The sequence below is a fragment of the Pithys albifrons genome, chromosome 33 (assembly GCF_047495875.1).
Source record: "Pithys albifrons albifrons isolate INPA30051 chromosome 33, PitAlb_v1, whole genome shotgun sequence".
Classification (NCBI taxonomy): domain Eukaryota; kingdom Metazoa; phylum Chordata; class Aves; order Passeriformes; family Thamnophilidae; genus Pithys; species Pithys albifrons.
Window position 1 is genome coordinate 569,334 of NC_092490.1, and position 25,225 is coordinate 594,558.

The 25,225-nt window shown below is 54.1% G+C and overlaps 2 protein-coding genes across 2 annotated transcripts in view; one reads left to right on the top strand and one right to left on the bottom strand.

Moving 5' to 3' along the window:
* Positions 1-25,225, bottom strand: part of LOC139684162 (uncharacterized) — a 1,455,962-nt gene that overhangs the window by 533,072 nt on the left and 897,665 nt on the right.
* The window catches only part of LOC139684161 (uncharacterized), a 1,434,678-nt gene that overhangs the window by 471,640 nt on the left and 937,813 nt on the right, over positions 1-25,225 (top strand).

The window sequence follows — 25,225 nt, forward strand, 5'->3', positions numbered from 1 at the left end:
GCCAGGGCTCCAGAAACCCCCTGCCCGACCATTCCCAGGTTTCCTGTCCCCACACCCCTTAATTCTAGGACTCCAGGACAACTCTGACCTCCCTTTTACACCCATCCCACTCTCCCTTTTCCTTTACACTGCCATTCCCTGGACTCCCCTTCTCTGGGCACAGGGACACCCTGGACCCACCAACTACCTCTCTTCACCCCAGTCCTGCCTTTCCTTCACCTTGGACCCCTTCTGATCGCCCCCTCACAGGCACTGGGGTGCCCCTGCACCCCCTTATACTGCACCAATACCCCTGCAACACCATTTCCTGGCCATTCCACCTCTTCCAGTCCCCACAGCTCCTGGTTTTTTTTCATTCTGGGACCCCTGACACCCCCACTCTTGAATTTCCCAGACCACAGACACCCCCCTTCCCCCCCCGCTTTTTGGAACACTGGGGGATCCCTTGAATCCCTTTTTCTGGACACTCTGGGTCTCCCTATCCCATGATTCCCCTTTCCCCAAAATTGGGGACCACTGGACCCCCTTTCCTGGGCAGAGAGTCTCCCTGAACCCCCCATTTCCCTTCTCCAAGCAACTACATCCCCCCTTCCTTGGACCTGTGCCCCCCTGAAAACCCCCTTCCCCAGCACTGTGTCCCCCCTGCACAACAAAGATTCAGCCCCAAAAAAGCCTCCCAGAAGTTCCCGCTCTCTGGTCTCTCCACTCTGGGCTTTGGGGAGTCTCCCCTAATGGGGTTGCTGGGGGACCTACATGTATTGGGGGTTATCCCTCTCCATGCTCCCTGTTTTAGTGTCCCAGGGGGGTCCCCGAGCACCCCGAGCAGAGACTCAGGGCAGAAGCCGCCCCTGGGACCCTCGGTATTCCTTGCAGGGGTTTGGAGGGCCCTGGAGTTGTTTTGGGAGGACTGGGAGGGAGTTTTAGGGGGATCCTGGGGTAGTTGGGGTAGGTCTGGAAGTGGTTTGGGGGACCTGGTGTGGTTTGGAGGGATTGGGAGAAAGATTAGGGGGGTTTTGAAGTAGGCTAGGAGGTCCTGGAGAGGTTTAGGGTGGTCTGGGTGGGGGTCTGATAGGAGGTTGAGGGAACTTGGGCAGGTCTGGGTGCCCTAGAAGTGGGTTGGCGAGTCCTGCAGTGGTTTGGGGGATCTGGGAGATGAATTTAGGTGGGTACGGGGGAATTTTAGGGTTCCTGGGCGGTTTAGACGGTCTGGGAGGTGGCTTAGGGGGTCTCTCGGGTGTTTGGGGTGGCCCGGGGTGTCTCAGGAGCTCCGGAAAGTTCAGGACGAGATTTTGGGCATCCTGGGGATCCAGGGAAGTTTGGGGCTTCCCGGATGGGGGCTTTGGGAGTCTCAGGGGTATTTTCGGGGGGCATTTGGGGTGTTTGGAAGCGCATCCCGGGGTGGGGGGAGGGGCTTACGCGGCTTCTTCACCTGCACGGCCAACACGGCCCTGGAGGGATCCCGGGGGTCTGTGAGGGTTGGGCGGATCGTGAGAGAACGCCAAAATCCGCCCCGAGGCCCCGAATGCCCCCAAAATGATGCCAAATTTTCACAGAAACGACTCGAAACTCGCTGCCATTTCATAACTCTCCAGAAGCGCCGTCGAGTCCCGCCCTCCGTCTGCACTGCCTTTGATTGGTCGAATTGTCTGCCCGTCAACTCCTGCAGCCAATCAGCGTCCAGAAATGCACCGGGCGGTAACGGGGCATGGAGTCCGCGCCATTTTGAGACTGTCCCGTACTACAACTCCCGTCATGCACCGCGCCTCGTTCTGGCCAATCACAGTCGGGGCTACAACTCCCGTCTCCCCCGCGCCCAATCGGGTCGGTCCCAGCCGGTTTGCAGCCCCCCAAGTGCCCTCCGGACCCCAAACTGCCCCAGAAGTGCCCCCAGGACCCCCAAGTGCTCCCCCAATACACACTCAGGAGCCCCAAATCACCTCCTCGGACCGCGAAGTGACCCCCAAGTTCATCCAAGACTTACAAGTGACCCCTAAAATCCTCTTTGGACACCCAGATTCCGTTGCTGGACACTCGAGTGACCCCCAAAGGTTCTCTTGGATACCCAAGTTCTTTCCTAGTGCCCCATAAGTGCCCCTCAGACCCCAGTGGGACCCTCAATTGCCCCCCATGTGCCTTCCGGGTCCCCAAATCCACCCCAACCTCCTCAAAGCCCCCCAGCCCTCCCTTCCCACAGGCCCCTTTCCCGGGACTTGGAGCTCCAAAGGGGCACTTGGGGGGCTGGGGGGATTTGGGAGCACTTGGGGGGCTGGTGGTTTGGGGAAGGGATTTCGTTTGGAATTTAGGGAATTTAGAGTTGAGTTCAGTGGATTTGAGGTTAAATTGGGAGAGTTTGGGTGGAAATAAAGGAATTTGGATGGAATTAAATAATCCTAATGTGAATTTAAGGGGATTTTGCTGGACTTTTAGGGATTTGAGATGAAATACTTGGGATTGTAAAAGGGATTAAGATATTTCTGAGTGAAATTAAGAGATTTCGGGTGGAATTAGGGACACTTTGCAAAGAAATAAGGAAATTTTTGATTAAATTAAGAGGATTTGAGGCGGACATTTAGAGATTTGGGAAATTTGAAGTGGAATTAAAGGAACTTTGAGTGCAATAAATGGTATTGGGGGATTCCAGATGGAATTAAGGAAATTCTGGGTGACATTAATGTTGATCTTCAGTAAAATTATGGGGATTTAATTACAAATTGGGGATTTGGGAAGAAATGGGAGAGATTTTTTTATGAATTAAGGGAATTTTGGATGGAATTCAGGGGATTTGGGGTAAAATAAGCAGAATTGTGATGGGTCTATAGGGATTTGAGGTGGAATTATGGAAACTGTGGGTAGAAACATCATGGTATGAGGTGAAAATTAAGGCATGTTTTGGTGGAATTCCTGAATTTTGGGTAGAAGTAAGGTGACTTTTTGTGAAATCGTGAGGATTTGGGGTAAAACTGGGGGGATTTGGGATGAAAATCTGGGGATAATAATAGGGATTCAGAGACTTTTGAGTGCCATTAAGGAATTTTGGGTGGAATTAGAGAGCTCAATGGCACCAGAAAAAATGATGGAATGGAGCAGGTGAGATTTCTGGGGGTGTAAACTCAACAAAACTGCTCTTCCCAATGAATTCCCAACTTCTTTTTCTTGTGATGGATGGTCCTGCCCCTGCACTCACCCAAGTGCCCACAGGGAACCAGGAGGGTGTGGAGACCTCCAGCCAGATATGTTCCCAACGTGGGTCACTGGGAATGTGTCCCAATGTGGGTCACTGGGAATGTGGGTCACAAGGTTGTTCCCAGTGTTCCAGGTTCAGGAGGATTCCCAGCACAAAATAAAAGACACTAAAACAGAGCTGAGGTAACAAAGCAAATTTATTGCTGAGGAAAGGAAATGGATCCTGTCCCTTGGCACACAAACAGCACATCCCCAGCCCTGCAATCTCCCCAAGCCAATGGATCCTGTTCCTTGGCACACAAACAGCACATCCCCAGCCCTGCAATCCCCCCAGGCCAATGGATCCTGTTCCTTGGCACACAAACAGCACATCCACAGCCCTGCAATCCCCCCAGGCCAATGGATCCTGTTCCTTGGCACACAAACAGCACATCCCCAGCCCTGCAATCTCCCCAGGCCAATGGATCCTGTTCCTTGGCACACACACAACACATCCCCAGCCCTGCAATCTCCCCAGGCCATGGGGCAGGAGCAGCAGGTGCAGCGGCACTGTCGGCAGGGCAGGCAGGCAGTGCCCCTTCAGGCCCTGCCCTGCACCAAACCAGGCCCAGCTGGGCCTCCTCACCCCCAGCCCAGCCCACCCCTCCTGGCTCCTCTCTCTGTAGGGCAGCTTTGCCAGCTGCAGCACCAGCCCCTGCGTGCCCATCGCACCAGCCCAGGCTGCAGCAGCTCAAGGGGCTGACTCCAGGACAACAACGGCTCTGCCCGTCATTCTTCCTGGGGAACAGCCCAAGCTCTCAGCACTTCCAGCTCACACTGATGGCTCTTTCTCCAGGCCTCAGTTCTCCACAGGCCACATCGACGAGCACAACTACAGACCAAACATTGCAGGCCCAGACAGGACTCTGGTCCCTGACACAAAACCTCCTCAGAATAAAAAGCTTCCTCTGCTTCTACCGCTCCCAGCAGAGCCCAGAGCCAGTGAGGACCTGCAGTGGGATCATACTGGGAGCGAGGGAGGATGCAGCTCTTCTTCTTCTGTTCTCCCTGCTCTGCTTTTAATGCTCTGCCTCAGCTGCAGGTCCCCCACATCCCTCTGCTCAGTGAGGAAACCTCCCAAGGCTCTCTGGGAGCCCAGAAAACCCACAAGGTGCCTCTTTGTTCACTTGTCCCAGCAAAGCTGCAGAGCCTCGGAGCTCAGTCCCTCCCTCTCCTGCCCTGAGATGCACCCAGAGCTGTCCTGGGGATTGGGAGACGTGAAGCCAAGCCCTGGGGATGTTTGGAGTGATCTCAGAGGAGGCTGCATGGCCTCTCCTGCCCTGCTGAGCAGGTGAAGCCCTGAACAGTGTCCATGGGCACTGGCTGTATTTTCCATCCTTCCCAAGGAAATGGGGTGAGAAGAACAAAACCTGCTGGTGCCAGCACTGTGCCCCAGGCTGGGGGTGGGCAGCAAACTCTCTGGAGAGCAAAGCATTTGGTTAGGGCCAGAAGCAGCTCAGGAAAAGACACAGAAGGTCCTTTTTATCCCCAGAATTTCCTGCAGGGAAGGGATCCAGCCCCATCAGGTATATTGGCCCCTCCAAACCCGTCCCCCCAAGCAGAGCCCCCCTGGGATGGGGCAGATGGGCCGAGGGACATCACTCACCGGGGCCCTTCTGGAGCACAGCAGGGCTGGCACAGATGGTGGTCAGTGCCCTGTTCCTGCCCCCGGGACATTGGGATCCGGGATAATGGAGAGTTTGGCCCCTCTGGAGCAGGAGCAGAGCCCGGCAGGGGGGTGGGCTCGTGTCCCTCCAGGCTCTGAGTCGCTCTCCATGTTTCACCGTGGCTGTAGGAGCCACAAAGAACCACTGCTGAGGATGAAGCTGCTCCAAAGAGTGTGAAGGGGCTGGGGGGGGAGAGAGGAAAGTGCTGAAAGGGCTCCTGGAAGTATATCCCACACCTCCTCCTCCTCCTCCTCTTCCTCCTCCTCCTCCTTCACTGCCATGCACTAATATAGATATTATAATGTGGATATAATATATATTATGTATTATCTATATTATTCTATCTTTATTATACTTACTAAGATATTAAAATTTTATTAGAATATTATTAAATATTATTTTTAAACAGTGTATTTAAATTATTTATTAAATAGTCTTGGCATAATCTCTTTATTTTTAATTGTATATTTACTATATTTTCATTTTAAATTAAACCTTACTTAAAATAGTTTAATTCTACTTATTTGATTATATTTCCATTTCATAATTTTATTATTCAATTCTTTGTTTATTTTGATTATACCTTAATTGCAAACTTTATTTTATTAAATTTTATTTATTTATTTGTGTTTATTTATTTATTTATTTATGTGTATTTTTATTTATCTATTGTAATATTTTTTGTTATTCACTTAAATCTCTAATTGAGCTCCACTTATTAAATCTATTCTTAATAAAATTATTAATTATTAAACTGTTGTTGATTAATTATCATCCCACTCTACCCTGTGCCCCCCATGTGCCACAGAATCGACCCCACTGTGCCCTGTGCCCCCAGCCCCTGCTCTGCAGAGCGTTGCCAGAGGAACAGGAAACCTTTGCACAGACCCCTAAAAACTCAGGGAGAGGGATCAGGGCACAAAATGGGGCTGAAATGAAGCAAAGCTGCTTTTTATCCCAACAGGCCTTGGACAGTCCCACCTGGGGGGTGCTGGGTGTGTTGTTCACCTGTCTCCACTCCTGCCCTGCCCTCATTCCAACCCACACTGGCTGCAGGTTCCTGCCTGGAACAGCCTTGGGCTTCTCCTGACAAGTGGAGGTGACCAGTTGTTCCAAACATCTCTCTGGGGAGAGTTTCATGGGATGCAAAGCCACCGAGGAAATGGGAATCCCAAATCCATGGGGCACAAGTGTCTCTGTGCCCTGAACACCACCCCAAAACCTCCTCACCCCCCTGCCCACCTGAAAACCCAGGACTTTGGAGTCCTTTTCCAGCCTTCTCCTCCCTATTTCCCATTTGTGTCTCATTCTGGAGCACCACCAGCTGACAGTGCTGACCTTCACAGCTTCTCTTGCCATCAGCCCAGTTTCCCAATTCCTTGCAGAGCCAGGAGCTGAGGGAGCTCAGGGGGTGCAGCAGCCTGGGACACAGGGCTGGAGTGGAGCACCTGGAAGCTCCTGGAATGGGCTCAGTTTGCAGCCCTTGGCAGGGCTGGGAGTCGGTGGCCGTGGGAACCTCCAGCCCTCGGCTCCTCCCTCAGCCCCATCCCTCCCCTCCCAGCTGGGTTGGCTCCCCTGGGGCTTCCTGGGGCTGCTTTTGGCCACCAAGGGAAGGCTCTTGGAGGCAAAATTGTAATTATTCTGGAGCTTTTCCAAGTCTTTCCCTGCTTTTTCAAGCCCAGATCTCATTTTAGAAGCCACCAAAATGAAGTTTCCCCATGAGTTTGGAAACCTCAACACGGGGATGGAGAAGCAAATGGACCCCAAAGGTAAGAGACCCAAAACTCTTCCCAGAGCCTGAAATAACCATTTTTCTGCACAAATACACTCCCTGTGACATTTTCTGGTTGGAGAAGGTCCATCCCCGGATGTCTCAGATTGGCACAAACTGTTTCCCTGGCCTTGACAAGTCCTGAGAGTGACACTGACCTCGGACACCCTCTCACATCGTGACTGAGGTGAGTCTGGCCCCAAAAAATGGCACCAGCCAGGCCTCTTATCTGTTTTTTAAAAACATATTTCTACATTCTGCAGCCTCCCCTGTGCCTGGGGAAATGGGGCTGAGCACAGCCAGGGCAAGGGGCTCACTGGGAATGCAGAAACACCTGCGGGGTCAATGCTTGGGCCAAACAGGAGGAAAACTGGTGGAAATTCATTACATTGACTTAAAAAGCTTTTAATTGAGGTTCTTGATATGAGGTTGAAGCATATGAGGGGCTGGAGCTCTGCAATCACAGGCAGGTGAGCAGGAGACAGGTGCTATTGAGTGCTTCTTCTTCAAAATATGGGCTGGGAGGGACTTGAAATGGCTTTTGCTGTTGGGTTTGACCCAATCTTTGTCCTCTTTGATCCCCTGACAGGAGTTCTGACCTGGATCACAGGGATGGCCTCACTCCCACTGGGAAGGGATGAGTCTGGGATTTGATTGAATTTTCTTCTCCCCTCCCCCAAGTGTCATTTTGCACCCCCCACACTCACATTTTCACCAGGTTTGAGACACTTGGACTATTTCATGAAACAACCACCAATTCCCAGCCTTGTCCTCTTTTTTTTCTTTGTGTTTTTGGGTGTTAAGTCCAGTTTTGGGCCAGCCCCAGAACCCTCCAGCAGTACTTGTTAAAAGAAGTATACGGACTTTTTTTTCTCATGTATCCAAAACCTGAGGAAAAAACAAAAAAAGAGAAAAAAATCAGGAAACTGCTCCAGTTTCTTTCAGCAGCAGGAAACAGGACAAAAGAGGATAAGCCCAAAACCACGGGGAGCCCACAAGGGAGCAGGGCAAGGACTCCAACCCCTCTCCCTGAGCAGCAGCACCAACAACAACTGAGTGGGACCCCCATTCCCAGCTCCCTGCACCGCTGAGGGGGGAGGAGGCACAACTGGGAAGGAGGGAGGGGTGGGGGGAAGGGGTTTGTCGGGTTTAGTTCTACTTCTCATTCCCCTGGTTTAATTCTGGCAGTACAAATTTAATTCACACGCCCACTCGGAGTCTGATTTGTCCGAGATGGTGCTCGGGGAGGGATCTCTCCCGCTCCCCATCCCAACTCCCGAGCCCTCCGTTGGATTTTCCCTGCCCTGCCCGCTCGCAGAGGGAGGGAGAGCGGCTTTCGTGGGTGCCGCCCCCAGGCAGGGCCCCCGCACCCCCCGAGCTGTCCCGCAGTTCCCTCCTCAGCCGGCACGGATCCATCTGCTCGCAGAGCCCGGGCAGCATCTCGGCGGCTCCGCAGGGCACTCGCTGCTCCCTCCGGGCTCGCAGGGAACCCCCGGCCTCCCCTGTGCCCCCCGCAGCCCCTCCCTGCCCATCCCCTCGGAGCGCCGAGCCCGGCGGGAACGGGAATGGAGCGGCACAGGCAGCGCAGCGAGGCATGACGGGAGTTGTAGTACACGGGAATCTCAACATGGCGCGGGGCTCCGGGCACCGCCCCGACCGCTGCAGTTCTGAACGTCGATTGGCTGCGAGCGGTGACGGGCGGGCTCGATGGCCAATGGGAGTGGCGCAGGCGGAAGGCGGGACGTGGGAACACCGCGTGGAGCGGAGAGCGGCGAGTTTGGAGGGACTCGGTGCGGGTTTTGGGGGTCCCTCCTGACCCCCCACAGACTGCAAGACCCCCCGGCGCCGTGTTGGCCGTGACGGTGAAAGTCGAGAAGCCGGGTAAGCCCCTCCCCCAACCCCAGGTGCCTCCCAACAGCCCCCCAAAAACACCGCTGAGATCCCCAAAACCCCCCTGAGATCCCGAAAACCCTACCTGGGACCTCGAAAACTGCCCCAGGATGCCCCAAATCCCCTCCTGGACCTGCCAGAGCTCCTGAAAACACCCCAGAGTTCCCTTCAAAACCCCCAGACTCTCCCAGAGCCCCCTAAAAATCCTGAGGCCCCCCCGCAAACACTGCAGAGAACCTCCCAGAGACCACCAAAACACCGCAGGGACCCCCCTGAACTTTCACCCAGACCCTGTAAACCATTTCCAATCCCCAAATGACCTGCCTGATTAGGGGGAAAGGGTCACACCCTGCAGGCAGTTCTTCAGCTTTTGGGCACTTTTTAGAGAGTCAAAGCCAAGACTTTGGAGAGTCAGAGGTTTGATTTGGAAATATTGTAAATCCTTCAGTGTTTGAAAAGAGGAAAACATGACAATAACCTGGGCTATGGAAGGTGTCCCTGCCCACGGCAGGGCTTGGAAAGGGATGAGCTTTAAGGGCCCTTCCAACCCAAACAATCCTGTGATTCTGAGAATTGAGCTTGAGGAATTAGTTAAAAAACAAACTCCTCCTCTGGCCTTGGATGCATTTCCAACACCTCTGCTAGTTTAGGGCTGCTTTAGAGTTGGATTAGTGCTGGTTTAAAGCTTATTTGGGGCTGTTTATGGCTCGTTTTAGAGCTGGGTTTAGGGCTGGTTTAGTGACACATTAATGTCAAAGTTTTCAATACCTGTATAAATACCAAATTATTTTTCATGTACTCTCAGCACTCAAAAAGTCAATTTGATGCATTAATTTCTCAGTATTATATTCTTTTTTTTAGTGCTTTACAATAATATTAGATTTATATCTTATTAGAACTGCTACAGTTCCTCACCCCAGCTGAAAGCACTAAAAAGTGTGGCATTAAAAACATTCCCTCCACATTTTGGAATGGTGTCTCATACCTGTAATGTGCCAATGGAAAAGGATAATTGAGGGACTGAGTTCCAGTTTAACTTGCATATGATAAGAAGAAAACATAAAAATATGTGTGTCCTGTCTCAGGTAACTCCAACCATGAGAAGATCCAGGGTGTAAATATTAATTAGGATTAATCAATCCTCAAGCTGGACACCCAGTTACTCCTTACAACTAAGAGAAAAAACCTCAGTGGGTAAAAGCGGATTCACGAACTGTAATTTTAGACTTGGAGTCTGAAAAGTTCTTTCTATCCCAGGAAAATGTGAACAGCTGAGGGTGTGGCTGATAGAAGTTATTCCCCCAGTCCCACATCAATATTGAAAAGAATTAAATTTAAAAAATTCTGTTACACTCCAGGTCGGTCACAACAGGCCATGAGAAAACTTACCCATGCAAAGCTTTTTGGTTATAAAAGCTGGTAGAAAATGGGAGATTTATGTTGTATTATCGACAAGTCCATGTTTGTTTTCTGGGCAAACGTGGGACTTTCTGCTCCTCTGGTGCTGCTCTGCCCTCAGCCCTGGGCTTGGTGACCAAAGCAATAAAGTACCAAGGGAGATCAAACTGGTGAGCTGAGGGACTCCAGATTTTGCTGAGACTTGTCCCAAAGATCTCAAGGAGAGTTAAGGATTATTTATCTCCCAGATAAATTTGGGCACTATGTTTTTGGTAACCATTACTGTCAATGTTTTCACTACCTGTGTAAATACCAACTTATTTTTCAAGTGCTGTCATCACTTAAAAAGTCAATTTTATGTATTAATTTCTCCATAATTTTTTATGATTTATTATAGCATTTCAGAGTATTACTATAATTATATATTATTATAACCTGCAAATCAGCATTCAGAATGTCACAACACCCAGAAAAAAACCATTTGCAATGAGAAAAATTATTATTTCCTCCCTTTTTTTTCTTTTTCTTTTTTTTTTCCAGATCGCTGAGTACTTTTTATTCAGGATATTCAGTCACTATTTTCTTTCCCCACCAGACTTGTCCAATATATTTTTTAATGACTAAATCACTAATTTTGTTTTATCCACTGTTTTTGTCACCCCCTACATGTTTCAGAACATTATTTTCCGTATTTTCTAATTCTTTTGATACACAAGTAAAGCTCAGTGCAATTTTCACTAAGTTCAAGGCTTTGTAAAACAAATAATCAGAGCTACTCTGAGAGAATTGCCTTTAAAATTGTGGATTTCTGCTGAAAAATTAGTTCATTCTTAATTACCTTTAAGGTTCCTTGACCAATTGTTCCAGGGAGGGTTCATGGGGATTCCAGGCTGAAGCCACACATTGTCAAAAATTCAAGCTACAAACCTGTCTCAGTGTACACAAGATGTTTCTCCTTCAAGGCCCAATTCCTAATTATAAGTTCTTGTTTTCTATCACTTGGCAGGTGGCAAGGCCAGACATGGACCAAAAATAATGGCATCTCATCACACCCTAATACACAGGGGTGCCCCCTGTGCAGGCTCTCCCTTTTGCCCACTCCCCCCTCTCCAGCCTCTCAGGGGTCCCCCAGCTCTGCTATCACCCCTCTCTGCTCCTCATCTCTAGAAGTCACCAGGCATCTGGTGTCCGTGAAAAGCTCCAAAATGATGAGAGTCAGGGAAAACCCTCTCAGAAATACTAAAACTGGAAAACATCAAGATTCAGCCAAAACCCACTCTGAAATATGGAGATAAAACCAAAAAATCCCTCCCAGAAGTTCTCTTTGTTTGGTCTTTCCACTTTAGGGTTCTCGGTTTCCCGTTTCAGCTTCTGGGGGATTCACGTTTATTAGGACCGGCCTGTTCTTTTAGCTTGGCAGGTAGACCCATGTTCTCAGCTGGGCAGGTGGACCTGTTCTTTTTGTTAGGGACACAACCATCCAGCAGATACTCCCAGTCTAGCAGATAGACCTGTTCTCTCCATTGGGTACACCTGTTGTCTCCAGCGGTTAGACCTCTTCTCTCTTCTGGTTCACTGGGTAGAACTTTCAGTGCGGTGTGGAGACCTCGCTGGGTGGGGTGGATAGACCTGTTCTCTCTGTTGGGTACACCTTTTCTGTTTCCCAGTACGGCAAGTAGACGGCTCGCCCTTTCCAGCTGGTAGACTTGTTCTCTCACAGTCCACCGGGTATGTTCTCTCCATCCCTCGAGTAGACCTGTTTGCCTTTAGCCCTTTGCATCATGTTCTCCCAGGCCCGCGGGTAGACCTGTTCTCTCCCAGTCCGCGGGTAGACCTGTTCGCTCCGAGTCCCACGGGTAGATCTGTTCTCTCCCAGTCCCGCGGGCAGACCTGTTCTCCTCCAGTCCCGCGGGCAGACCTGTTCTCCTCCAGTCCCGCGGGCAGACCTGTTCTCCTCCAGTCCCGCGGGTAGACCTGTTCTCTCCCAGTCCCGCGGGTAGACCTGTTCGCGAGCAGACCTGTTCACTCTGTCCCCCAGGTAGACCTGTTCTCTTTTACCGCAGTAGGTAGACTTGGTGTCTTCGCAAGACCATTTATTTCACCCGCGGGTCTCCCTCCCTTGCCTGACCGTCCACAGGTGAACTGGGGTGGGCAGCGGACGGGTAGACCTGTTCTCTCACAGCATGGCACCCAAATCTGCTCCCAAACCTGCTGAGGCCGCCCCTCCGGGCCCGCCCTGCCAATGGGTGGGCGGGGCCGACCAAGGAACACCCCCGGGACAAGGGGCAGGGGACAGTCACGCTCCTCCTCTTCCTCCTTCTTTGTTCAGCGCTCCCAGTACACACGGGAGCTCTCGGGTGAGCGGGAGGACAGGGTGGGAAAGAGAAGGGGCCCCCCCGACTCCACAGTGCCCCCACTGCCCCACCGAGGGCTGTGTGGGCTGTGCCATGGAACACGAGAGCCGGGATGGGCCCGGCCAAAGCCCCCAAGGGCACCAGGATGTGCCGCTCCTTGGAGCCTGTGCTGGGGCTGCCGCGGGGCGGGACCGGAGCTGCACACAGGGACGGCAAAGGGCCCTGACAAAGTGCTGCGGGACCCCCGAGCCGAGCCCCGAATAGCCTGGGGGGGCTCTGGGGGGTTGGGTTATGTTCAGGGGGATGGTTGGGGCTTGAGGGACCCCAAAACTGAGCATGGAATGCCCCTTGGAGGCTATTGGGGGTCCCTGGGAGGTGTTTTTGGGGGTCCCAGTGTCAGTTCCCAGCAGAGCCCCTTGGTGGGTGGGGGTATGCGGGGACCCCCCTTGGGGGTGTTAGTGTGCGTGGGTCAGGCCCTTCATTGGCAGGATGGGGAGGGGAGACCCCAATACGCATGGGACCCTGAGCAGCCCACACAAGGGAGCCCCCCCAAACCACAAATTGGAGAGACCAGAGAGGAGGAAAGCCTCACAGGGCTTTTTGTGGGCTGAATCTTGGTGTTTTGGGCTGAATCTTGGGGGTGCAGGGAGGGCACAGTGCTGGGGGATGGCATTTTCAGACAGGCTGCAGGGCCAAGGAAAGGGGGATGTAAAGCCTTGGAGAAATGGGATGGGGGGTCCAGGGGTACCCTGTGCTCAGAAAAGGGTTCCAGGGGTCCCTGATGTCGAAGAAAGGGGGTCTTGGGGTAAAGGCACCCAGAATAGGCAGAAAAAGGGATTCAAATGGTCTCCGACTGTTCTAAAAAGGGGAGGGTGTGAGGTCTGGGAAATGCAGGAGCGGGGGTACCAGAGTCAAGAAAAAGAGGGGTGTAGGGGCTGGAGGAGGTGGGATGCCAAGGAAAGGGGCTTCAGGATGGTATTGGTGGAAGATAAGGGGGTGCAGGGGCATCCCAGTTCCTGGGAATGAGGGATCAGGAGGGTTCCGAGGTAAAGGAAAAGCAGGACTGGAGGTGGGGGGAGGTGGTTGGAGGCCGCAGGTTGTGTCTGTGCCCAGAAAAGTGAAGTCCAGGGGGTGGCAGGGTAAAGGAATAGGGAATGTGGAGTCTGGGAGAGGCAGGATGGTGTTACGATCTGCTTAAATATTGCAGACATAGCTTGGGTTCAAAATGTTTTCCCCAACAAAACTTAAAATCTATATTACCCCTAAATAAAAAAATGATGTTTATTATTAATTAAGAAATTACTTAAAAAATGCAGAGAGAGAGGGAAATAAGAACAGCTAAAAAAAACTCTAAGAGTACTTTTTAGAACCAAAGAAAAAAGTTTACCACCAAACCCAACTTTTTCTGCCAAGCTATTTTGGGTGTGTGTGTGTGTGAGAAGCGATGTTGTCTCTGTTCCTGTAGGCAGAGGTGTGGAATGCAGCTCTTGCAATGCAGATGTGCTGCTCAGTCTGTGCTGCTCTCCCTTGTGCAGCAGGGCTGCTCCTCGCTCTCTGCAGGGCTCTCGGGCCCCAAGGAGCTGTCGCTCACGGGCAGCAGCTGCGCAGCCACCCCAGGGTGAACAGGGCCAGGGCTGGGTCAGCAGGAGCAGAACTGACGCAGGGAGCAAGGCAGAGCTCAGCTTTCTCCTCAGTCTGCAGGGGCAGGCAGGCAAGCAGCTTGGGTGGTGAAGGAGGAGGGTAAGAAGGTGAGATGGGTGAGGCAGGGGGGAGGTGGGAGAGGTTCTTGGCTGTGGTTCTCTCTCTCCATTCTCCACACTCCCTACGCAGCAAAATTCCAAGGTGTTCTTTAGGAGTTTTTATGGAGTCCCAGAAAGCTTAGACATTGTTTCTACACATAGCTTGAAAATTTCATAAAAGCAGGAAACAGTTTTAGCTAAGTTATTACAAGAAGAGGATGTTTCTGTGAGTTCTCATCAGGCAAGAAGTTTGGCTGAATTTGCGGCTTGACTTGCAGGGAGCTTAGTGAAAGGCTTTGGCAGGTGACTGTTTGTAAGAGAATTCTGGCTTTCTGTGGAACTGCTGACAGAAAATTCTTGGAAAGGATGTTTATGACAGGGAAACAATGGGGGAATAATATTTCTTACATTTCTCAGTTATTGGAGTATAACAGATGAGAGGGAAAGAGGAGGCAGGGGGTTCGTGGCGTCAAAGAATGTCAGTCTGGGGGTGAGGTTATGTGGGCTGGCTGGAAATGGGGGGCTGAGGGTCCCTGGGGTCAAAGAAAAGGGGGATCCAGGGCATGGGAGAGGCAGGATGGGCAGGAAAGGGAGGCAGGAGGATCCTGGAGTCAGAGAAATGGGCGTCTGGGAGCTGGAGAACAGGGAATGGCCACACAGGGGGTCCCAGAGCCCGGGAGAAGGAGGTGCAGAGGGACCCTAATAATAATAGAGAAGGAGAAAACAATGGGATGGAGCTCCAAAGTGCCGATTTCCAGAGGCAGAAAAGTGGGGAGAGGGTGGGGAAGTGTCGCCAGGGAAAGGGATCCCGGAGTGTATCTGCTGCTCAGGGCCAGAGCAGGGACTGGGAACAAGAATTTTGGGAATTCAGGACAGTGGGAGGGGGGTTTCCCTCCCCCTGCTGCCCATCCTGTGCTTCCCAGAGCCCAGTCACTCCCAGTATGAGCCCAGTCACCTCTAGTATGAGCCCAGCTGTTCCCCCTATTTCTCAGTTGCCCACAACATAATTCTAGTTGGCCCAGTATGACCGTGATCTGTCCCAACATGGTCTCAGTGCCACCCAGTAGCCCCCAGTATAGACCCAAACACTCTGACTTGCTCCCAATTGCCCCATGTGTGGTCTCCGTTTTCTGCTCGCATAGTCCCAGTCACTCCCACTGTGGTCCCAGTCACCCCCAGTATGGTTCCAGTAACTTCCAGTCTCTGCCAATATGGTGTCAGGATGATCCCAGTTGCCCCCAGTCTGTGCCAGGAGGAACCCAAAGCTCCTGGAACACGTGGAGGACCCACCCAGAGGAAGGTCCCTCCATGTTCTGTGGCTGCAGAAAGAGCCCCGAGGAGCCGAGGGCCCCCAGAGCCACCCCAGGCAGTAGAAGGTGGTCCCACAAACCCTCCTGCTTCCCCCTCGTGTCCTCCAGCTGTGGCCCAGGTCGTCCGAGTGTTATCCCAGTTGCCTTCAACATGGTTCCACTTGCTTCCAGTATCAGTCCAGTATCATACCATTAGCTCCAAGTGTTCTCCCAGTTTTTTTCCAGTCATTGCCGGTATGATCCGAGTCACTCCCAGATAGTCTCATTATGATCCCAGTATGACTCCAGTGTGCATCCTGTTGCTCGCAATATTAACCCAGTTCCCCCCACATGCTTCCAGTTGCTCCCTTTTACCCCCACTATGGTTCCACTCACTCCCAGTATATCCCATTGGAGGGGTGGCTTTATATGTTAGAGAGTCTCTTGACTCTGTTGAACTTGAGGTCAGCAGTTACAAGGTTGAGTGTCTCTGGACCAGAATCAGGGGGAAGGCCAACAGGGCTGACATCCTTGTGGGTGTCTGTTACAGGCCACCCAACCAGGATGATGAAGGAGATGAATTATTCTACAAGCAGCTGGCAGATGTCTCAAAATTTCCAGCCCTTGTTATTGTAGGTGACTTGAACCCTCCAGATATCTGCTGGGAGCTCAACACAGCAGAGAAGAGGCAGTCTGGGAGATTCCTGGAGTGTATAGACAAGAATTTCCAGCTTCAGCTGGTAAATGAACCTACCAGGGGTGTGGCTCCTGGACACCTGCTGTTTACAAACAAAGAGGGGCTGGTGGGAGATGTAGTGGTCAGACCCTGTCTGGGGCACAGTGACCTTGAAATAATAGAATTTTCAATACTCAGGGATGCAAGGAGGGCCATCAATAAAACCTCTGTGCTGGACATCCAGATGGCAGATTTCAGCCTGGTCAGAAGACTGGTCCAGAGCATACCCTGGGAAAAAACCCTTAAAAACCAGGGGGTACAGGAGGGATGGATGTCCTGCAAGAAGCAAGTCTTGAGTGCACAGGAACAGCCTGTCCTGGTGTGCCGAAAGGGAAGCCAATGGGGAAGACATCCATCTTGGTTGAACAGGAAGATTCTGAAGGAAATCAGTGATAAAAAGAGAGCGGACTGAGTGTGGAAAAAAAGGGCTGGCTATTTAGAAAGAGTTTAGGAACATAGTTGGGTACTGTAGGAAGAAAATGAGAGAGAAAAATGCGATTTGAAGTCAGTTGGGCTACTTCAGTTAGGGATGAGAAAATGCTTCTGTAAATATGTTAATAGGAAAAGGAGGGACAAGAAAAACCTCCATTCTTTGTTGGACTTGGGGTGGAACATAGTTACCAGAGATGAGGAGAAGGCTGTGGTACTTCACACCTACTTTCCCTCAGTTTTCACCAGTAAGACAGGTTATAGAGCAGATCACCCTGAGTGCAATCACACAGCACCTTCAGAATGGACAAGGGATTAGACCCAGCCAGCATGGGTTTAGAAGGGGCAGGTCCTGTCTGACCAACCTGATCTCTTTTTACGATCAGGTGACCCACATGGTGGATGAGGGTGAAGCTGTGGATGTGTCTGTCTGGACTTCAGCAAGGCCTTTGACACTGTCTCCCATAATATAATCCTGGAAAAGCTGGTGGCCCATGGCTTGGACAGGTGTCCCCTCTGCTGGATTAGGAGGTGGCTGCAGGGTCAAGCCCAGAGAGTGCTGATGAATGGGGCTGTGTCCAGCTGGTGGCCGGTCACCAGTGGTGTTCCCCAGGGGTCTGTATTGGGCCCAGTCCTGTTTAACATCCTTATTGGTGATTTAGATGAGGGGATTGAGTCCATCATCAGCAAATTTGCTGATGACACCAAGTTGGGAGGGAGTGTCGACCTGCTGGAAGGCAGGAGGGCTCTGCAGAGGGATCTGGATAGACTTGAGAGATGGGCTGATTCCAATGGGATGAAGTTCAACAAGGCCAAGTGCAGGTCCTGCACTTTGGCCACAACAACCCCCTGCAGCGCTCCAGGCTGGGCACAGAGTGGGTGGAGAGCAGCCAGGCAGAAAAGGACCTTGGAGTACTAATTGACAGGAAGCTCAACATGAGTCAACAGTGTGCCCAGGTGGCCAAGAAGGCCAATGGGATCCTGTCCTGTATCAAAAATAGCGTGGCCAGCAGGACCAGGGAAGTGATCCTTCCCCTGTACTCTGCCTTGGTGAGGCCACACCTTGAGTACTGTGTTCAGTTCTGGGCCCCTCAGTTCAGAAAGGATATTGAGATGCTGGAGCGGGTCCAGAGAAGAGCAACAAGGCTGGTGAAGGGACTGGAGCACAAGTGCTGTGGGGAGAGGCTGAGGGAGCTGGGGGTGTTCAGCCTGGAGAAGAGGAGGCTCAGAGGTGACCTCAGCACTGTCTGGAACTCCCTGAAGGGAAGTTCTGGCCAGGTGGGGGGTGGTCTCTTCTCCCAGGCACTCAGCAATAGAACAAGGGGGCACGGGCTTAAGCTCTGCCAGGGGAAATTTAAGTTGGATATCAGAAAAAAATTTTTTACAGAGAGAGTAATCAGGCATTGGAATGGGCTGCCCGGAGAGGTGGTGGATTCACCATCCCTAGAGATCTTTAAATGCAGATTGGACGTGGCGCTGAGTGCCATGATCTAGTAAATGAGCTAGAGTTGGACCAAGGGTTGGACTCGATGATCTTGGAGGTCTTTTCCAACCCAATCGATTCTATGATTCTATGATTCTATGATATGGAAGTCAAATGAACTAAGTCAGGTAAATGAATAGGGCATAAAAAGGAAGTTCTGGAGTTGTATTACTCTGTCCATTTAAGGGGGGGAGCAGGACTCAGTGCCTTGGATGCTCCTCTGAATGCAATTCCAGAAATGTCTTCATACAGAGCATTCAACTCTACCATAAAATCCTGCCAAGTAATTACATCCATGGAGGAAAGTCAATTGTTGGGAATCCTGACTTGCTTTTGGAGGTCTCAGGAGCTCCCAGTAAAACAAATCCCTGAAGCTGAGAGCTTTATTAAAGTAGCTGAATCCACCCAGCTCAGAACCTTCTACAGATCATGGTCAGTTAATCCCAGTCCCTCCCAGTGCTCCTCCATCCCCTTCTGGTTCATCCCAGTCTCTCCCAGTGTCTTCCCAGTGCTCCTCCATCCCCTTCCTGGTTCATCCCAGTCTGTCCCAGTGCTCCTCCATCCCCTTCCTGGCTCATCCCAGTCTCTCCCAGTGCTGTCCCAGTGCTCCCCCAACTCCTCCCAGTTCATCCCAGTCTCTCCCAGTGCTTCCCCACTGCCCTCCTCGTTCAACCCGTCCCTCCCAATGTCTTCCCAGTGCTCCCCCAACTCCTCCCAGTTCATCCCAGTCCCTCCCAGTGCTGTCCCAGTGCTTCCCCACTGTCCTTCTGGTTCATCCCAGTCTCTCCCAGTGCTGTCCCAGTGCTTTCCCACTGCCCTTCTGGTTCATCCCAGTCTCTCCCAGTGCTGTCCCAGTGCTCCTCCATCCCCTTCTGGTTCATCCCAGTCTCTCCCAGTGCTGTCCCAGTGCTCCTCCATCCCCTTCTGGTTCATCCCAGTCTCTCCCAGTGCTGTCCCAGTGCTCCCCCATCCCCTTCTGGTTCATCCCAGTCCCTCCCAGTGCTGTCCCAGTGCTCCTCCATCCCCTTCTGGTTCATCCCAGTCTCTCCCAGTGCTTTCCCAGTGCTTCCCCACTGCCCTCCTCGTTCAACCCGTCCCTCCCAATGTCGTCCCAGTGCTCCCCCAACTCCTCCCAGTTCATCCCAGTCTCTCCCAGTGCTTTCCCAGTGCTTCCCCACTGCCCTCCTCGTTCAACCCGTCCCTCCCAATGCCTTCCCAGTGCTCCCCCAACTCCTCCCAGTTCATCCCAGTCTCTCCCAGCGCTGCCACCTCCAGCAAGGGCTGGGCTGAGCCAGTGCCTCCCAGTACCTCCCCGTGCCCTCCCAGTGCTTGCCCACCCTCCTCTCAGTTCATTCCAGTTCCTCCCAGTGCCCTCCAAGTGTTCCCCCAACCCCCTCCCAGTTCATCCCAGTCCCTCCCAGCTCTGCCACCTCCAGCAAGGGCTGGGCTGAGCCAAGCCAGTCCCTCTCAGTGCTCTCCCACTGCCTTCCCAGTGCTCCCCCACCCGCTCCCAGTTCATCCCAGTGCCTGCCAGTGCCCTCCCAATGCTTCCCCAACCCTTTCCCTGTTCATTCCAGTCCCTCCCACTGCCTTCCCAGTTCTCCTCCATTCCACTCACAGTTAATCCCAGTCCCTCCCAGTGCTGTCCCAGTGCTCCCCCATCCCCTTCTGGTTCATCCCAGTCTCTCCCAGTGTCTTCCCAGTGCTCCTCCATCCCCTTCTGGTTCATCCCAGTCTCTCCCAGTGCTGTCCCAGTGCTCCTCCATCCCCTTCTGGTTCATCCCAGTCCCTCCCAGTGCTGTCCCAGTGCTCCCCCAACTCCTCCCAGTTCATCCCAGTCTCTCCCAGTGTCTTCCCAGTGCTCCTCCATCCCCTTCTGGTTCATCCCAGTCCCTCCCAGTGCTGTCCCAGTGCTCCCCCATCCCCTTCTGGTTCATCCCAGTCTCTCCCAGTGCTTTCCCAGTGCTTCCCCACTGCCCTTCTGGTTCATCCCAGTCTCTCCCAGTGCTTTCCCAGTGCTTCCCCACTGCCCTCCTCGTTCAACCCGTCCCTCCCAATGTCTTCCCAGTGCTCCCCCAACTCCTCCCAGTTCATCCCAGTCTCTCCCAGCACTGCCAACTCCAGCAACTGCTGGGCTGAGCCAGTGCCTCCCAGTACCTCCCCGTGCCCTCCCAGTGCTTGCCCACCCTCCTCTCAGTTCATTCCAGTTCCTCCCAGTGCCCTCCAAGTGTTCCCCCAACCCCCTCCCAGTTCATCCCAGTCCCTCCCAGCTCTGCCACCTCCAGCAAGGGCTGGGCTGAGCCAAGCCAGTCCCTCTCAGTGCTCTCCCACTGCCTTCCCAGTGCTCCCCCACCCGCTCCCAGTTCATCCCAGTGCCTGCCAGTGCCCTCCCAATGCTTCCCCAACCCCTTCCCTGTTCATTCCAGTCCCTCCCACTGCCTTCCCAGTTCTCCTCCATTCCACTCACAGTTAATCCCAGTCCCTCCCAGTGCTGTCCCAGTGCTCCCCCATCCCCTTCTGGTTCATCCCAGTCCCTCCCAGTGCTGTCCCAGTGCTTCCCCATCCCCTTCTGGTTCATCCCAGTCTCTCCCAGTGCTGTCCCAGTGCTCCCCCATCCCCTTCTGGTTCATCCCAGTCCCTCCCAGTGCTGTCCCAGTGCTCCCCCATCCCCTTCTGGTTCATCCCAGTCCCTCCCAGTGCTGTCCCAGTGCTCCCCCAACTCCTTCCAGTTCATCCCAGTCTCTCCCAGTGCTTTCCCAGTGCTTCCCCACTGCCCTCCTCGTTCAACCCGTCCCTCCCAATGTCTTCCCAGTGCTCCCCCAACTCCTCCCAGTTCATCCCAGTCTCTCCCAGTGCTTTCCCAGTGCTTCCCCACTGCCCTCCTCATTCAACCCGTCCCTCCCAATGTCTTCCCAGTGCTCCCCCAACTCCTCCCAGTTCATCCCAGTCTCTCCCAGTGCTTCCCCACTGCCCTCCTCGTTCAACCCGTCCCTCCCAATGTCGTCCCAGTGCTCCCCCAACTCCTCCCAGTTCATCCCAGTCTCTCCCAGCGCTGCCAACTCCAGCAAGTGCTGGGCTGAGCCAGTGCCTCCCAGTACCTCCCCGTGCCCTCCCAGTGCTTGCCCACCCTCCTCTCAGTTCATTCCAGTTCCTCCCAGTGCCCTCCAAGTGTTCCCCCAACCCCCTCCCAGTTCATCCCAGTGCCTGCCAGTGCCCTCCCAATGCTTCCCCAACCCCTTCCCTGTTCATTCCAGTCCCTCCCACTGCCTTCCCAGTTCTCCTCCATTCCACTCACAGTTAATCCCAGTCCCTCCCAGTGCTGTCCCAGTGCTCCCCCATCCCCTTCTGGTTCATCCCAGTCTCTCCCAGTGCTTTCCCAGTGCTCCCCCATCCCCTTCTGGTTCATCCCAGTCCCTCCCAGTGCTGTCCCAGTGCTCCCCCATCCCCTTCTGGTTCATCCCAGTCTCTCCCAGTGCTGTCCCAGTGCTCCCCCATCCCCTTCTGGTTCATCCCAGTCTCTCCCAGTGCTGTCCCAGTGCTCCCCCAACTCCTCCCAGTTCATCCCAGTCTCTCCCAGTGCTGTCCCAGTGCTCCCCCAACTCCTCCCAGTTCATCCCAGTCCCTCCCAGTGCTGTCCCAGTGCTCCCCCATTCCCTTCCTGGTTCATCCCAGTCTCTCCCAGTGCTTTCCCAGTGCTTCCCCACTGCCCTCCTTGTTCAACCCGTCCCTCCCAATGTCTTCCCAGTGCTCCCCCAACTCCTCCCAGTTCATCCCAGTCTCTCCCAGTGCTTCCCCACTGCCCTCCTCGTTCAACCCGTCCCTCCCAATGTCGTCCCAGTGCTCCTCCATTCCATTCACAGTTAATCCCAGTCCCTCCCAGTGCTGTCCCAGTGCTCCCCCATCCCCTTCTGGTTCATCCCAGTCTCTCCCAGTGCTTTCCCAGTGCTTCCCCACTGCTCTCCTCGTTCAACCCGTCCCTCCCAATGTCTTCCCAGTGCTCCCCCAACTCCTCCCAGTTCATCCCAGTCTCTCCCAGCACTGCCAACTCCAGCAACTGTTGGGCTGAGCCAGTGCCTCCCAGTACCTCCCCGTGCCCTCCCAGTGCTTGCCCACCCTCCTCTCAGTTCATTCCAGTTCCTCCCAGTGCCCTCCAAGTGTTCCCCCAACCCCCTCCCAGTTCATCCCAGTCCCTCCCAGCTCTGCCACCTCCAGCAAGGGCTGGGCTGAGCCAAGCCAGTCCCTCTCAGTGCTCTCCCACTGCCTTCCCAGTGCTCCCCCACCCGCTCCCAGTTCATCCCAGTGCCTGCCAGTGCCCTCCCAATGCTTCCCCAACCCCTTCCCTGTTCATTCCAGTCCCTCCCACTGCCTTCCCAGTTCTCCTCCATTCCACTCACAGTTAATCCCAGTCCCTCCCAGTGCTGTCCCAGTGCTCCCCCATCCCCTTCTGGTTCATCCCAGTCCCTCCCAGTGCTGTCCCAGTGCTCCTCCATCCCCTTCTGGTTCATCCCAGTCCCTCCCAGTGCTGTCCCAGTGCTCCTCCATCCCCTTCTGGTTCATCCCAGTCTCTCCCAGTGCTGTCCCAGTGCTCCCCCAACTCCTCCCAGTTCATCCCAGTCTCTCCCAGTGCTTTCCCAGTGCTTCCCCACTGCCCTCCTCGTTCAACCCGTCCCTCCCAATGTCTTCCCAGTGCTCCCCCCAACTCCTCCCAGTTCATCCCAGTCTCTCCCAGTGCTTCCCCACTGCCCTCCTCGTTCAACCCGTCCCTCCCAATGTCTTCCCAGTGCTCCCCCAACTCCTCCCAGTTCATCCCAGTCTCTCCCAGTGCTTCCCCACTGCCCTCCTCGTTCAACCCGTCCCTCCCAATGTCTTCCCAGTGCTCCCCCAACTCCTCCCAGTTCATCCCAGTCTCTCCCAGTGCTGTCCCAGTGCTCCCCCATCCCCTTCTGGTTCATCCCAGTCTCTCCCAGTGCTGTCCCAGTGCTCCCCCATCCCCTTCTGGTTCATCCCAGTCTCTCCCAGTGCTGTCCCAGTGCTCCTCCATCCCCTTCTGGTTCATCCCAGTCTCTCCCAGTGCTTTCCCAGTGCTTCCCCACTGCCCTCCTTGTTCAACCCGTCCCTCCCAATGTCTTCCCAGTGCTCCCCCAACTCCTCCCAGTTCATCCCAGTCTCTCCCAGTGCTTCCCCACTGCCCTCCTCGTTCAACCCGTCCCTCCCAATGTCTTCCCAGTGCTCCCCCAACTCCTCCCAGTTCATCCCAGTCTCTCCCAGTGCTTTCCCAGTGCTTCCCCACTGCCCTCCTCGTTCAACCCGTCCCTCCCAATGTCTTCCCAGTGCTCCCCCAACTCCTCCCAGTTCATCCCAGTCCCTCCCAGTGCTTCCCCACTGCCCTCCTTGTTCAACCTGTCCCTCCCAATGTCGTCCCAGTGCTCCCCCAACTCCTCCCAGTTCATCCCAGTCTCTCCCAGCGCTGCCAACTCCAGCAAGTGCTGGGCTGAGCCAGTGCCTCCCAGTACCTCCCCGTGCCCTCCCAGTGCTTGCCCACCCTCCTCTCAGTTCATTCCAGTTCCTCCCAGTGCCCTCCAAGTGTTCCCCCAACCCCCTCCCAGTTCATCCCAGTGCCTGCCAGTGCCCTCCCAATGCTTCCCCAACCCCTTCCCTGTTCATTCCAGTCCCTCCCACTGCCTTCCCAGTTCTCCTCCATTCCATTCACAGTTAATCCCAGTCTCTCCCAGTGCTGTCCCAGTGCTCCCCCATCCCCTTCTGGTTCATCCCAGTCTCTCCCAGTGCTGTCCCAGTGCTCCCCCATCCCCTTCTGGTTCATCCCAGTCTCTCCCAGTGCTGTCCCAGTGCTCCCCCATTCCCTTCTGGTTCATCCCAGTCTCTCCCAGTGCTTCCCCACTGCCCTCCTCGTTCAACCCGTCCCTCCCAATGTCTTCCCAGTGCTCCCCCAACTCCTCCCAGTTCATCCCAGTCTCTCCCAGTGCTTCCCCACTGCCCTCCTCATTCAACCCGTCCCTCCCAATGTCTTCCCAGTGCTCCCCCAACTCCTCCCAGTTCATCCCAGTCTCTCCCAGTGCTTCCCCACTGCCCTCCTCGTTCAACCCGTCCCTCCCAATGTCTTCCCAGTGCTCCCGCAACTCCTCCCAGTTCATCCCAGTCTCTCCCAGCGCTGCCAACTCCAGCAACTGTTGGGCTGAGCCAGTGCCTCCCAGTACCTCCCCGTGCCCTCCCAGTGCTTGCCCACCCTCCTCTCAGTTCATTCCAGTTCCTCCCAGTGCCCTCCAAGTGTTCCCCCAACCCCCTCCCAGTTCATCCCAGTGCCTGCCAGTGCCCTCCCAATGCTTCCCCAACCCCTTCCCTGTTCATTCCAGTCCCTCCCACTGCCTTCCCAGTTCTCCTCCATTCCACTCACAGTTAATCCCAGTCCCTCCCAGTGCTGTCCCAGTGCTCCCCCATCCCCTTCTGGTTCATCCCAGTCTCTCCCAGTGCTGTCCCAGTGCTCCTCTATCCCCTTCCTGGTTCATCCCAGTCTCTCCCAGTGCTTTCCCAGTGCTTCCCCACTGCCCTTCTGGTTCATCCCAGTCTCTCCCAGTGCTTTCCCAGTGCTTCCCCACTGCCCTCCTCGTTCAACCCATCCCTCCCAATGTCTTCCCAGTGCTCCCCCAACTCCTCCCAGTTCATCCCAGTCTCTCCCAGTGCTTTCCCAGTGCTTCCCCACTGCCCTCCTCGTTCAACCCGTCCCTCCTAATGTCTTCCCAGTGCTCCCCCAACTCCTCCCAGTTCATCCCAGTCTCTCCCAGCGCTGCCAACTCCAGCAACTGCTGGGCTGAGCCAGTGCCTCCCAGTACCTCCCCGTGCCCTCCCAGTGCTTGCCCACCCTCCTCTCAGTTCATTCCAGTTCCTCCCAGTGCCCTCCAAGTGTTCCCCCAACCCCCTCCCAGTTCATCCCAGTCCCTCCCAGCTCTGCCACCTCCAGCAAGGGCTGGGCTGAGCCAAGCCAGTCCCTCTCAGTGCTCTCCCACTGCCTTCCCAGTGCTCCCCCACCCGCTCCCAGTTCATCCCAGTGCCTGCCAGTGCCCTCCCAATGCTTCCCCAACCCCTTCCCTGTTCATTCCAGTCCCTCCCACTGCCTTCCCAGTTCTCCTCCATTCCATTCACAGTTAATCCCAGTCCCTCCCAGTGCTGTCCCAGTGCTCCTCCATCCCCTTCTGGTTCATCCCAGTCTCTCCCAGTGCTGTCCCAGTGCT